This window comes from Ambystoma mexicanum, chromosome 3p (genome assembly GCF_040938575.1).
Source record: "Ambystoma mexicanum isolate Mex_15411 chromosome 3p, UKY_AmexF1_1, whole genome shotgun sequence".
Taxonomy (NCBI): domain Eukaryota; kingdom Metazoa; phylum Chordata; class Amphibia; order Caudata; family Ambystomatidae; genus Ambystoma; species Ambystoma mexicanum.
Window position 1 is genome coordinate 1,259,712,261 of NC_090925.1, and position 16,054 is coordinate 1,259,728,314.

A 16,054-nucleotide genomic window follows, 5' to 3' on the forward strand; every position below is an offset into this window, starting at 1 on the left:
AGATAGATTCCCTGACAGCCTTCAGAAAACATCTAAAACATATCTGTTTGATAATGCCATGTGAATGGTTACAGGTGTTTTATCTAAACTGTGTTTAAGATCTGCGCATAGATGCAGCTTGCCACTTGGTTTCCATGGGATATGCGTAATACACATTTTAAATCAAATCAGTTCATGCTGCTCAAAGACTGCAGCATGCCCTCCCCACCCTAGATATTCTGTTACCTAAGAGCCATCTGCATGAGCAGAGAGCTCTGGACTAGCACACTCTACCTAAGGAGAGGTGTCAAGGCCACCTGCATCCCTCAATGAGTCTTCCAAATGCTGCATCTTTGACTCTTCTGAAATAACAACCGTTGACACAAAGTCAAAGAACTGGTCCGAAGCGAACCGTGCGGTGGAAACATGCAACTGAAGGGCACAGTGCATGCTATATATACAGTCGGTGATGTCATGCTCGAGAGCAGACGGAGGCTGCTGAGTGGCATCAAGTTGATGACGCACATCAGCCTCTGCTGAGAAAAAAAGTTTCTGAAGCAGCTGACAATGTAGGGAAGATATCAAAGATGAAGAATACATGGGTGGACACAATCCATTCAAAATATATATACAAGACCAACGTATGCCACCTCCGAGCAAGACTGTCACAGGCACGTCGTATGCCACCTCCGAGCAAGACTGTCACAGGCAGGTCGTATGCCACCTCCGAGCAAGACTGTCACAGGCAGGTCAATCTTAATTGGGTAAATAAGCCCATGCTAATGAATATCTGATGTCTTGTGGTGACTTTCCCTGCATAAAATTAAGGTGACCACCTTTGATTGTCTTGCTTAAATAGATTTGAGTTTTGATCACAAATAGCCGGTTACTATCCCAGAATTGTGGGGTGGGACTGTATATTAAAGGACATTGCATTAGCGTTTGCCACATAGTGAAAAGAACTACATAACAATAACTCAATTGGCATGATAACTTGATTCTGGGGTATTAGGTAGATGACATCGCTGATGTTGACGCACACATGCATTGAGTAACACAAAAAATGCCCAATGCATTTGTGAATGGAATTAGATGGTCCCTGTTGTAAAGTACCCATTAGAGGAGATGGTTGGTTCTTCATAGAATAATACAGATATAATTGAGAAGTACAACTAATTGTCAGATTAGGAAATTGTACTTTAATGTTGGATTTTTTAATTGAAAAAATTAATATTGGTGGATTATTAGATTCGAGGTTAGTGAGATGAACCAGTTATTGGCCCCTGGTAACGCTCTTTAGACTGGATGTTCCTCCCATGTATTCCTCATTTTTGATATTCAATATCCAGCTTAAGCTGCTTCAGAATGTATTTTTCAGCAGAGGGTGCTGTGCGTCGATGCAGTCGACTCAATGTCATTTAAGGGCCTCTGTCTCAAGGGTGATGTCATTGAAGGTATATATAGCACGTGCAGCGCCTGTTGGCTCCGCTTCTGTTTTTTCTTTCAGTATAACTAGCCGCATAAGCACAGGTTTGACCGTACTGAGCTTTGAAGGAGTGAAAGCTGTAATAGCACTGGAAATTCTACCGTGATGTAGGTTGGGAGGGCGATGAAGAATACGTGGGAAGAACTCCAGACGAAAGAATGTTACCATGGTAACTTGTTCTTCGAATGGATTGTGTCCTTCCATGTATTCCTCATCTTTGATAGACTCCCAAAGAAGTGTTTGTTTTGGTGCAGGGAGTACAAATTTTCTCAATGGTTTCCATGAATCGAATGGAGAACAGCTTTTCCAAAGCTTTCATCCTGACAGAGGGAAGAATAAAGGCAGTAATGTTTAGTGAACGTGTGTATAACCACGCAGCTGCCTCACAAATGTTTTTGATGGGAATACCTCTTTGCAGAACCGAAGAGGGAGCCATGCCCCTGGTGGAATGAGGCCTCAAGCCTCCTGGAGGATCTTTTCCCACCAGCCATTAGCATTCTGATATTGCTAGAATGATCCATCTGTATAAGGTCTGCTTTGTCACAGCCTGACCCAGTTTGTGACCTGTATAGCGTATAAAAAGCTTTTCATCTTTACGAAGTTTGGATAATCTAGAGATGTAGAAGCTTAGAGTTCGACGTGGATCTAATCTGCGTAACCTGTTCCTCCTTGCTAGGATGAGGTGGAGGGTAGAAAGTGGGTAATACAATGTTCTGTCCTAATGACGATCTGAAATGATCTTAGGCAAAAACAAAGGCTTAACCCTCAGGGCGACCTTGTCCTTGTGGAAAATTGAAAAGGGTGGTTTAGATGATAGCGTCTGCAATTCACTCACTCTACAGGCTGAAGTTAGTGCTACCAAAAAAATGGTTTTAAACATTAGCAACCTTAATGGGCATGATGTAGAGGTTCAAATGGTGCACACAAGACATTTTAACACCAGATTAAGGTCCCAAACTGGAACCTGGAAAGGAGATGGAAGTGAACACATTGGTGAGTCCCTTCAAAAATGGTGTTACCAGTGGGAAATTAAAATATGAAGATTCCTCAGACGAGCATTTGCAAATGGATAGCACAGTCAAATAGCCTTTAATTGTTCCAACCTGGAGCCTCAGATTGGCTAGGTACATTAGAAAAGATAACACCTCTGGTGTTTTCCATAGTAAAGGGTCCAAATACTTGTTCTTGCGCTGGCTGCAGAATTTGTTTCAATGGCAATGGTACAAGGACTTAGTTGCTGGCCTTCTGGCCGAAAGCAAAGTCTCCATTACATCATCCGGGAGGTCCCAATCCTTGTATCTCAGCCTCTCAGAAACCATGCGTGAAAGCGGAGAGTCTTCACCTCTGGATGGAGAACCCGACCCTCCTCACGCGAAAGATAGTCCTCTCTGTGTGGAAGACGTATTGGAGGGCAGATGGACATGTCCAGAAGATCCGTGTACCATGTCCTCCAGGCCCAATTCTGGGCAATTAGGATCATGTGTTTCCCAAACTTTCTCAGCCTCCTGATCACGTGAGTAATGACGGGGACTGGAGGAAACGCGTACAGGAGTGTAAACTCCCAGTCCACCACAAACGTGTCTCCTAGAGCTCCTCTTGGAGGCTATTCCCTGGAGCAGTACAGTTCGCACTTCCGGTTGACACTGGTCGTATACAGATCCACTTCAGGGATTCCCCAAAGGGTGAGGATCTCTTGAAGGACTTCCTGAGCTAGTTCCCTTTCATGGGGGACGGTGCTTTGCCTGCTCAGAGCGTCCGCCGCTGTGTTATCCTTTCCGGCTAGGTGAACTGCAAATAGGGAGATTCCAACTTGAATTGCCCAGTAACAGAGCTGCATTGCCTCTCTGCACAGTGGTAGTGACCCTACACCTCATCTCATGTTGAGGTAGTACATGGCCACTGTGTTGTCTGTCATTATCAGGACATTCTTTCCCCGTAAAGATGGCAAAAAGGCCTTCAGCGCTAGTCTGATTGCTCACAAATCCAAAGGATTGATGTTTAGTTTGGACTCCGATGGAGACCAACGACCGCTGATTGTGAGATCGTTGGTGTGGGCTCCTCATCCTGTGAGTGAGGCATCCGTCATTACTGTTATCTGGCCATGCTAGCCAAAAAGGTTCTCCCTTCAGAATGTTGTTCTCGCAGGCCCACCAGAGGAGATCCTGTGCGACTCTGCTTGGAACCTGAAGCAGGTCTGACACGTTGCCTGAGAATTGAGACCATTGAGTTCTGAGAGCCCATTGAAGCGATCTCATCCTCAGTCGCGCCTCTGGCACCAGAAAAATGTAGGATGCCATGAGGCCGAGCAACCTCAAAAAGTCAAAGGCCGGAAGACGCTGGGCACTCTGAAACTTGGAGACCATCTGCAGAATGTGTTGAGCCCTCACCTCGGGTGGCAAGCTCTTTCCCACAGATGTATCCAGTACAGCCCCAATGAATTGGAGCTTTTGAGATGTGTCATATGGGCATTGAGATAATCCAGTGCTTGTTCCGGAGAATGCATCCTGATCAGTCAATCATCTAGGAAGGGGTAGATGTGAATCCCCCTCTCCTGAGACTCGCTGCCACCACCGCTATCAGCTTGGTGAAAACCCGTGGGGCGAGGTCAGTCCGAAAGGCAGAACTCAGAACTGATAATGAGAACCACCAACGGCAAACCTCACGGTACTTTCTGTGCTGGAGATGTATTAGCACATGAAAATAAGCATTCTGACGGTCAAATTACACCATAAAATACTGGAGTTGGAGGGCTTGAAGGATCTGAGAAAGTGTGACCATCTTGAACTTGTCCTTCCTGAGGAACTTGTTCAAGTATCCCAAGTCCAAGAGGGGTCTCAGTCCTCCGTCCTTCTTGGGTATTAGGAAATATGGAGAGTACCATCCTTTGTTCCTCTCCGCTACAGTCACTGGTTCTATAGCACATTTCTCTAGCAGGATCAACATTTCTTGCACAAGGAGCGGATCTGGAACTCACAAAGAATGGCTCCCAGGTGGATGGGTCTGCGGTCTCTGAATGAAGGGAAGGCCGTAACCTTGGGCTCCCATTGCCAATGCCCAAGCATCCAAAGTAATGTCTCGCCATTCTTTCAGATGCTGAGGCAGTCTGCCTTCCACTGGTGTTTCATGACTCAAGACCTCAGAGAGCTTTTGAAGCAGCTGATGCAGTGGCTGTTGGTGAGGAAACCCCTGCTTTAGCTGGCTTTGCACTTCTCCCACTTGCACAGTGAGGGCATTTTCGTTGGGCTCTTTGACCAGCCATTCCTCTCGCTCTTCCAACTGAGGAGTAGTAGCGAAAAGATCTACCCCTCCAAAGCTGTCCATTAGGGCAAAAGGGCTGAGGCTGCCTAATAGCAGCACGTAAATATTTGGCTGACGCCTTCAAGGTCTGCAACTTCTCAAGGCTTTCATCAGCCTTGCAGCCAAAAAAAACAGTAAGACCCGTCAAAAGGCATGTTAAGGAGTCTGGATAGCACATGCAGCGCAAATCCCGACTTCCTCAACAATGCAAATCTGCACATTACGGTGCTTGTTGCCATGGCTCTGCTGATGCTGTCAGCAGAATACAAAACGATGAAGAGACTCGCACATGGCTTCTTTGCTATCTCTAACAATAGCCAAGAAACTGTCTGTTTCCTCCCCTTCGGGAATATGCTCAGCCACCATGAAAAATAAGTGCCATAGAGTGAATGAAAATAAGGCACATGTGAAGTTGTCCGACTTAAGCGCCATGCTCCCCGCAGAAAATACTTTCCCTGCCCATGCATCTACTCTCTTGTCATCCCTATCTGGAGGGATGGTAGGGTAAGCTGCCTGTTTAGAGGATGACATAGCTGCCTGCACCACCAGACTTTCTGGGGTGGGGTGTTTTGACAAGTAGTTGGGGTCACTGCTAGATGGTCAGTATTTTCTAGTAAAGTTTTTGTTTACTGCCGGGCAGACACCCTTTTTTGAAGTGCAATATGGAATGGTAAAATGGGATCTATTTGCGGACCCTTATCAAGGATGTCTGTTAGATAATTGTGCTCGAAGGAGAGAGTAGGTCTACTCCATCCCAAGTAATCTACAACCTTAGACATCAATTGTCTATATGATACATCTGCATGATCACCAGATTCAGGTTTACCAAATTCTAGCTCTGGTGAAGTGTCCACTCCACTGGCTGTTTGCAAGTAGTCATAAAAATATTTTATTCTTGACTCCTCTGACATAAAACTATCAGGGACATTTGGTGAACCATATTGTAGTCCAAATGGCGCATCGTTATCCGATGGCTCATTTTCCTCCTGAATCAAAGTTAGTGATTTGAAATAATCTTTTCTAGGTAAAGGAGTATAAATCTTATCTGTGATGGGCATTGAAGGCTTCAGAAATGTTGAACTTGACGCTCAAGGAGTCATCGATATTTTTACTAAAGTCGGTTTCCACTTCAATGGTTTCGATGGCCTCAATGATGTCGAAGGTGCCATTGGTGTCGATTGCGCGGCTGGTGCTGATGGTGTAGCCGGCGTCAATAGCGCAGCTGACGTAGAGGGCGCAGCTGGCATCGATGGCCTTGATGGTGTCAACGACCTTGATCTCGACTTATTCTTCGACTTACGGCTCGAAGGATCCTTTGATGATTTCTCATCACGTCGGAGCCTTGACAGCTCTCAATGTGGATCTGGCCTTCGTCCCGGGCTCAGGGGTGTGGGATTTGGCATGAGCCCTTTCCTTACCGGCTTTAGAAGACGTGGTAGGAGCATGGCTTGTTGAGGGTTTTTGTTTCTCATATATGTTTAGCATTTCTCACCGAAATGCTTCCCATTCGGCAGGAGTGGAGGCCTTTGTGGGACAGGATATAGCTATCTCAGGAGAGAAGTCTGAAGAAGAAGTCGAAGTAGGCGACCTATGGTGCCTCTTCTTCGACTTCCTCGATGACGATAAGCAATGGTGGGAGCCACTCCTCGACCTGGACCTTTTCACCTTCTTCCTTTCGAGGAGAGCCGCCTCTCGCATTGTCCGAAGAAGGTTTCTTCTACGGTGTAGTGAATGGGGATTTCTTGGGGTTTCTACCCACCACCAATTTCCCCTTTCGCTCCTTCAGATCTTTTCCGGTCATCGACTGGCATTTCGAGCAGGTCGAGGTCTTGTGTTCCACACTGAGACACCACAAGCATACTCGATGTGGGTCGGTTATCGACATCTTGGAACCGCAGTCCTGACACTTCTTAAACCCGGTCTTCGGCGTAGTAGGTGTCGAAGATGAAGACATTTTCACGAATGAACAATAGAAGCGCGCTGTAGTTCTCGAAGAGTAAGCTGACTCAGAAAAACAGTACTGAAGCCAACCGGCGCTGTGCATGCTATAAACACCTTCGATTACATCACCCTCGAGATGGAGGCACTCGAGGTACATCGAGTCGACTGCATCGATGGCCAGCACCCTCTGTTGAATTCTTTTTTTCAAAGCAGCTGAAGCTGGATATCGAATATCAAAGATGAGGAATATGTTGGGGGACACTGTTGTGCACATCGAAGATGGCCACTTGATTTTAGAGCTGCGTCCCGCATATATCCTGATTTGAAATTACCCCGACTTAGAGCTACCCGCGGAACAGCCAAATACGTCGGAGTGCAGTAGAGATTGCTGGGCACACCTGATGTAAATTTGGAGGTGAAACAGAGTACCGTTCCTGGACGTCACCGTGTGCAAGAGTCTGCGGGCCTGGGTGATGACGCGGGCCGGTCTTGTGCTCCATGAGACTTGCCACGCCCGGCAGCTGCTGTGACTTGGGGGAGGAGCACTGTGAGGGCAGAAGGCACGGCTTGCCGAAGGGCGCTACTGTGCGACAGAGGCTGGCACCCTTCATCGTGCAGGGGTACCGACACGGTACTCCATGGGATTGCCGGTGACTGTACTATCCGCCACATATTGGGTGCGGAGGTCGCAAGACCATGCTGGGTCCTGGAACGAATCCGGTTAACCTGTGCAAACCACCCTTCCACTGGATGGCTGTGACGGATTGGACCACTGCCGTGTGACCCAACCAGGAGGGGCTGTGACAAACCTGGGTCGCTGACACTTCATTTGCCCGTTCTCAGCCAGAGCTGAAACAGGCAAGACCATCAATGTCGTACCCACAGAGGAAGTGAAATAAGGAGCACGGCCCGATTCGCAAGTAGCGGTGTGACGGAGGGCCCTAGCTGATCTTCCTTCGAGGTGGTGTCCCGGCGCTGGATCCCCCCGCTCTCATTGTCGCTACCCTCGTATCCCCGAAAGCAAGAGTGAACAAGGAAAGTTCATGTATAATGGAGGCAGAGATCAAAATCAGCACAAACGAAGACACTATCACCCATCACAGCCAAGACATTGCCCAACTCAAGGATAACCTATCCAAGAAGCAGAATAAATGTGGGGTCGTTACCCTACTTCTGACCGGCTGGATTCTGTGCACTGCTGGGGCGAGGGGCACACTATTGGCAAACTGGTGGGTGCGCCTGGCTGGGAAAGCCGCGACAGACGTGTTGCATGCAACGAAACCCTGCAGGAGATTCTGTCTACTTGGCGACCATGGTGGGCAAGGAAGACTGGCGCGCCCCAGTCCATTGGCCTGGATACGGGTGTAGCCGTGGGGTATCTGCGACTAAGGGGAAACACAAGACTTCTACTGGCAGTGGTGAGTGCATCGTATATATAGCTTGATTGACTGCTGGACTACCCACCATTTATTGGCAGAGGAATCCGTTTGACAATCCCCAAATACGCACTTGCTACGGGTGAAGGCACCATAACTGTCCCAATCTCTCCTTGACAGCGGATGGCCCCTGGTACCACCGGCCAGCTTGCGCAGCCCTCACACGACACCGGAGTTAAGTGAGTGGTTAATGATTGCTGCCATTTACGGGGGGATAGGAGAGACGACTGTGCCTAGTGTATACATGCCACGCTAATCACCGCTGGGGTGGCTGGAGACACCAGAAGAAGCACTGCAGTTTGGGCCTTCCCCTGTGCAATAAATTCTTTGTTGCAGTGGGAGACACAGCTATTTCTAAACACGTAAACTCTTGAGGGGTGCACTGCTATGTGGGAAGACCCAATCCACTCATAAGATTTGAAACTTTTCAAAGAAAGCCATGGGAGGAAGGTAGGAGCGGCACACAATCCACCTCAATGCAAGGCTGCTGATCCGTTGTTTCACGCAGTCACTGGTACACAACTTGGTGAGCCCCTGGCTGGCTCGTGCATTGTTCTGCATACTCTGCCCTGTGCCTAAATAGACACAAAGAATAAATACTACGGTGACATCCGAACCCAGGTCACAGCCCACTCAGAGTTGACCAGCTGCCCCTGGCAATCTGCTAGGTGAACGCCCTCTCAGATTCATTATCTAGCAGCAGGCTATCATATAGAAGACTGGGAGTCGGCATTTGAATAATACAAAGAATCAGTGGTGGAATTGGCACACCACACAAACGCGACAATATACTGTGTTCTAGCACTGCCGGTTTTAACTGAGAGCTGTGGCACACGTCTAATTATCGCGCCTATGACACGTGAAACACACAGTAATCCAAGACAATGATGAAGGTAGCAGGTGCAAAAAAGAAGGGCCCCATGGACTTGTTCACGAACAGCCAAACACAGAATCCTCCGTCGGAAATGCCAGCTGCGTCTAATGCCCAGTCTGAGGTGGATGGCGGTGATAGAGAAGACCGGCTAACGACCATAGTTCAAAATGGTTTCCTAGCAATCAATGTTAAACTTGACGACATTGTCGCTATCCTCGTATCCCCGAAAGCAAGAGTGGACAAGGAAAGTTCATGTATAACGGAGGCAGAGATCAAAATCAGCACAAACGAAGACACTATCGCCCATCACAGCCAAGACATTGCCCAATTCAAGGATAACCTATCCAAAATGCAGAATAAATGTGAGGATCTTGAATCGCGATCCAGAAGAAATAATATTTGGATTGTGGGCGTGTCTGAAAAATCTGGTAAAGGTGCAATGGAACTTCAGATGGAATTTCTCCATAAAACTCTCGTTGGAACAGAATCCTTTTCAGATCATTTTTTGGTTGAAAGAGCGCATAGAACTCTGGCTCCTGCACCCAAGCAGGGAGCTCCACCCCGCACATCATTGCACGCCTTCTTAATTACAGAGACAGAGACACAATACTCAAACTGGCTAGGGAGCAAGGTACGCTACACAATGAAGAGAGTCGCATTCATATATATCCGGATTTCTCAGCGGGAGTTCAAGCAAACCAAAGATCGTACGAGCCAGTCAAAAGGCTGCTGAGAGCACGCCAAGTGCCATATGCATTAATATTCACGGCTAAGATGAGAATCCAACATGGAGGGAGAGGGCATTTTTTTTAGTCTCCAGCCACCGCCGTGGCCTATGTTGAGGTCTCTATACCCTTATCCCCAAGGGAGCGGAGACCGGATCAGAATGGCAGACCTCTCCCTGAAGAGGAACAGCAAGATCCTGCTGACTGAGCAAAAACTGTTCTGATATCCTTTAGTACTTATGGAAGTGTTGCCCATGCTTCCGTGGGTGGCTCTACACACTATTGTTTAACTGGAGTGTGAGCCAAGATCGGGTGGCCATGTGACAGCAACATGGCAACCTCATGAGAGCTCCAAAAGTTTGTTAGGGCTCATTGTCAAGTTGGGGAAGATGATGCGGGTGGTGGGAAGGGGGCAGAGGGAAATGTGGCCCTCAAAGGGGGAGGGGGGAAGTTGAGTTCTGGAGCCCCAGTTGGAATGGCTGACTTGAGGAAAAATTGTGGTTGCGCAATTGCATGCAACACTGGTTCTGTTAAAATGAAGATGGTCAAGAGTAAAGTTAATACACACATGGCACACAGTACTACCATATCTAAGGGGCTGAACATTAATCTCCTCACATGGAATGTCCGAGGGCTCAATAACCCAGCTAAACTGAGAAAGGTTGGTGCATATGTTGCAAGACATCGCCCCATATTGTCATGCTGCAGGAAGCACACGCACTCCAGAGGGTAAACAGGGACCTTCTTCGCGATTGGGGTTGGCAGAGGTATTGCACTGAATACTCCACCCAGTCAAGAAGAGTTCTTACATTGGTGCAGCCCTCTCTGTGTTTTCTGTTTGTTAAAAGCAAAATTGATCCACAGGGACGATACGTGATTGTGTGGGGCAACATTGCAGGGAGGGGAGTCATACTTGTAAACACATATGGCCCGAATATCGATGACCCCGACTTCTACATAAATGTGGCATGCGAGATTGGCACACTAGACGGGGAATGTGTATGGTGGGGGGGAGACTTCAATACTACTATGAGCACTACTCTCAATCGTTCGTCTAGCAAACAAAGAGCACCTACCAGAACAGCAACTAACCTACTTCAGATCATGACGGAGCTGTCGCTCATAGACGCCTGGAGAACGTTACACCCACTGATTAAGCAATACTCATTCTGCTCATCCGTAGACGATAGTGAATCCCGCATAGATTACTGGCACGTGTCCGCACACCTCTCTAGCATGGTTGGTAAATGGGAGATTCACCCACGTACTTTATCAGACCACTCTCCAATGACCCTAGAAATTTTGTTGGAAAATGTCAAGCCCCCAGCGAGAAGGTGGAGGATGCCACCAGATGTTTTAAAAGACACGAGTGTCACAGAAGCCCTTCACACTGAAATTGAAATTGAAATGTTCTTTGAGGTCAATAAGGGTTCTGTAGAAAAGAATGTGACCCTATGGGAATCCTTTAAGGTCTGGTTAAGGGGAATCCTAATCTCCAAGTCTACGGGATTACTGAATACAGCCAGGGCAGAATTAGCAGAGGTGGAGAGACAACTGGGGGAACTGGAAGTACAATACAGTCACACCCATGAAAAGAAGACCCTAGCGAAAATAAATAACTTTCTACAAGCCTTCAATAAACTTGTCACCTGGGAACTGCTATACATGGCTGCCCCTCTTAAAGCCCGGCGATATGGTGAAGGGAACAAAGCAGGCCGAGCTCTTGCAAACCTGCTGAAAACCGAAAGGTGGCATGCACCCATTTCCAGCATAGTTGCGAGAGATGGCTCTGTGATAACCAGTGAGGAAGGAATTAATAGTGAATTTACAGCATTCTACACAGAGCTATACTCTGACCATGAAGTTAAGTCCACACAGGAAATAGAGAATTATCTAAATGCAATAACATTCCCTAAACTACGGTTGGAGGATAGGTTGGCCTTTGAGAACCCGATAACACTGGAAGAAATTACAGACGGAATTAAATCCCTGTCCTCCCGGAAGGCACCCAGATCTGATGGCCTGGGTGCAGAGTTGTACAAAGAGTTCAGTGCCGAACTGGCCCAAATATTGTTATTGGTGTGGGAAGAGGCGTTGGAGCGAGGGACCCTGCCAGACAAAACGAGGGAAGCAATAATAACAGTGCTGTTAAAACCAAGACGCCCACCACACAACATGTCTTCTTATAGACCTCTCTCGTTAATTAATTGTGATGCCAAAAGTTTTGCACACATCCTGGCCATGAGGCTACTACCTCACATGCCCCAACTGATCCACCCAGATCAATGTGGCTTCATCCCAACAAGGTCGACTGCACTGAATTTACGTAGACTATTTGGTGTCATGGCTCAAATTTAACCCGAAGCCCAGGCGGCGGTGGTCTCCTTAGATGCCGAAAAGGCGTTCGACTCAGTGTCATGGGGTTACTTGTTCTCTGTACTGGAAAGGTTTGGATTAGGCCCCTATTTCCTGAAATGTATTAAGCTGTTATACACCGGAGCCGGTGCCAAGGTGTTGACTAATCGCACCATTTCACATTTCTTTAAACTAGGCAGGGGAACCAGGCAGGGGTGCCCATTCTCCCCCATACTGTTTGTCCTCACAATAGAACCGGTGGCAGCTGCTATCAGACAAATCCAGGCACAGAGAGGAATCAAAATGGCGGGATCGGTTAAGTCGATATCGCTATATGCAGATGACACCCTATTATATATCTGAGAACCTGAATCTAATCTGGGGCCCGCTATGGAGGTAATACTAGTTCGCCGAGTACTCGAGTTATAAAATTAGTAAATCAAAGTCTGAAATTTTCCCCTGACTCCAGAAACCGTATGCCCAACCAACACTCACGGATTGAAATGGTCACCCATCAAAATTCGATACCTGGGAATTCTAGTGTCTAGAGAAAGAACCTCTCTGTATTTAGATAATTATGAACAACTCTTAAAATCTATCACAGCCAAACTCGAGCTGTGGGCCAAACTCCCAATATCATTTGCAGGCTGGATAGCTATTGTAAAGATGGTGGTCCTACCAAAATTACTGTACATATTTGGTAATGTCCCGATCTGGCCAGGCAGACAGTTCTTTGATAGTCTACGATCCACGGCGGTAGAGTTCATCTAGTATGGAGTTTCAGCCAGGATGAAATGGGAGAAACTGGTTGAACCATATAACACAGGGGGCATAGCGGCGGCAGATTTTGCCAAACACTAGTACGACCAGATATATACTGCACCACACCTTCCCATAGAGCGACATGCTACAGCCCCAACAGAGCTATGCTCCATTTTGTTTAAAACACAACATAAGGACGAATGCGAATCTGACCCTGTCAGTACAACAGTCCTTGCCTGGGCCAAGATTTACAAAAGATTAAAACTTGAGACAGCCTACAATCCAGACGCACCTCTCTGGAACTTCCCCGGCATCTCACCAACATACCATGTAGACATACAAAAGGTGTGGGACCCAGATAGAGAAATCAAAATGCGGTATATGGTCTCTAATGGGAAATTTGTCACACAGGAAGACTTTGTGGCTACTGTGGGGGGAGGACAGCTTAGATTACTGCAATACCACCATATAAACGCAGCATTCAAAAATAGATGGCCTCTATTCCCAGATGAACCGATTTCGCATGAATGCCTTGTATCACTATCCTCAAGCTCCGAGACCAGTGTTTCCAAACTGTATACTATTATACAAATGCATGTACCCATGATAAACACGGTCAAGGAGAAATGGGAAGCACACATGGAGACTATATTTGAAGACAAGAAATGGTCAAGATACTGGGCCTCATTACACGGAAGGCGGTAAGCCATGGCGCTATCAGCGCCATGGCTGCCGCCGGTACCTTACCGGGTCCGCCTTGGTGGATGGCGGAATTAGCGCCATATTTCAAGGTGTGTGGGGGCGCTAATTCCGCCATCCACCATTGCCACTTCACCATTGCCAGTCAGCCCCATAGGGCTCCATGTTAATGGTGAAGGTGCTAATTACGGTACCGCAAATTGCGGTACCGTAATTAGCACCAAGGTCCCTTTGCGGGTCCCGTACTTAACGCCTGTAAAAACCAGGCGTTAGGGAGGACCCGCAAAGGGACCTCGTAGTAAGGCAGTAAGGGTTTACCGGTACCGGTGCCCTTACCGGTACCGGTAAACCCTTACCGCCTTCCGTGTAATGAGGCCCACTGTGTGTTATCCAAGACTGTATCACTCAACATCGGACTCCGGCTAATCCAGTTTAAGGTACTGAATAGATTACACTATACACCAGCCAAAATTGCCAAATTTACGGATAACTGTCCCGGGAGCTGTCAAAAATGTGGGAACCCAACTGCGGACTCGTTTCACATGTACTGGAGCTGTCCGGTCATCCTTAAGTTTTGGGGGGAGGTGGGCGAATTATTAGAAGAGATAATGCAGATACCAGCAGACCTCATGCCCCAGAAATACTTGTTTGGGGACATAGGGAAGGCAGTGGAAGTGACCAGAAGATTATTTAATGTAACATGTGCAGTGGCCAAAAAGTGCATACTTCAATGCTGTAAAAGCCCACACGCATCACACAAGGACAACTTGCTCAAAGAACTCACGTATGTCAATGAGTGTGAGGAGCAATATGCAATGACATTGCTTAGAACAAGCAGACCCAAAGATATATGGCCTCCGTTTAGGGTGTATCTGTGTGATATGCTGTCCGATGATGAAAGCCCCCAGAGACCCTAATATTTGTCTGAAAATGTTAAATGTGTGATGCAAGATTTGACGAAGATGCCCATCTTTGTTGATCTGTACTGATTGCTATTATAAGTGTTGCTGCAATGTCATAAACCACAACTAATAAACAAAGTTTAAAAAAAAAAAGATGAGGAATATGTGGGAGTACGCAATCCATTCGATATATATATATATATATATATAGTCAGTGAAACATTTTTTTTAAAAGGGACTTTATGTTTACAAGAAAACCGAAAACCCCCTGAAATTCACCAGTTATGGTAAGCTAAGCTACCATATCTTGCGTCACTACCATGCACTGCTAAGACTAATACCCATGACATCAAAGATGACATCACAAATGTCATTCATGGCATCACTGATGACATCACCTGTCTGGCTACCCCTTCTTTTTTGTTCACTAACATATGTAGGCCAGGTGGGTCTCTTCACTGACAGTCACGAAGTACAAATGCAAAAGGTACTATGTTTGTAGACCTTACTCTTCTCATATGTACTTACACTACTTTCCTTAGAATCCACTCACATTATGCAATACACATACATAAGGGAAGAAGCCGCTTTAAGACACAACAATTATGTCTGGGCATGAATTTAAGTAGTTATATTATGAACACTTTCTGGTAATGCTGCTGTTTTTTTGCTTACTTTACTTTCCCTGTATGTGCTGATATATCTATGCATTGTGGTCTTTTTATATTTTGTGTGTACTGGTATAATTGTGAAGGAAGGAAGACACTGTTAGGTACTTATTATATGTGTTACAGTGCACAAAATTCGGAAACAAAAGGATTCATCATTTTACTATCCAATATAGTAAGGTTCTGAATATTGCATCTCTATGGCAAATGCTGCAGAGAATGCCTTCATTTGTATATGAGTTCATTCATGTGCTGGAATGAAGTCAGTAACACAATGGTGTTTATAGCAATGCATCACCTAATGAAATATTTGGCACATGATAGTTCTTCCAATGATTTTTTGACATTTTTCTGCCAACAATCTAATGACAATCCCTTCTAGAGGCTGTGCATAAAAACTAAATGCACATGTGATGTCATCAGTGATGGCATGAATAACATTTGTGATGTCATCTTTGATGTCATGGGTATTATTCCTAGCAGTGCATGGTAGTGGCGCGAGTTATGGTTGCTCAGTTTACCATAACTGGTGAATTCCAGGGGTTTTCGGTTTTACTTGTAAACATAACGTCCCTTTAACAACGTTTTTTCACTGAATTTGATAGGTTTTTAGTTGTGCAACTTAACCAGAACGTCCCATAAACCATTTTTTTTTACATTGAATATAGATATAGATATTATGATTTTGATAGGTTTTTTACTATAATTGCCTTAGTTTATATAGATATACCATACAACATACTGAACCCCCTGTTTCACGCTAGTGTTTGAGATGTCCGCGGACCGTGCGCATGTCCGTGGACGGACTCGGTCAACATCAACATTGTCCAAAAACTCAGGGGGTATCTTACATTGTTGTATCATGCAATAAACACACTGAACATGTTCAAAGAGCAGCATATAAATAAATTACATTAAAAAATAAATAAG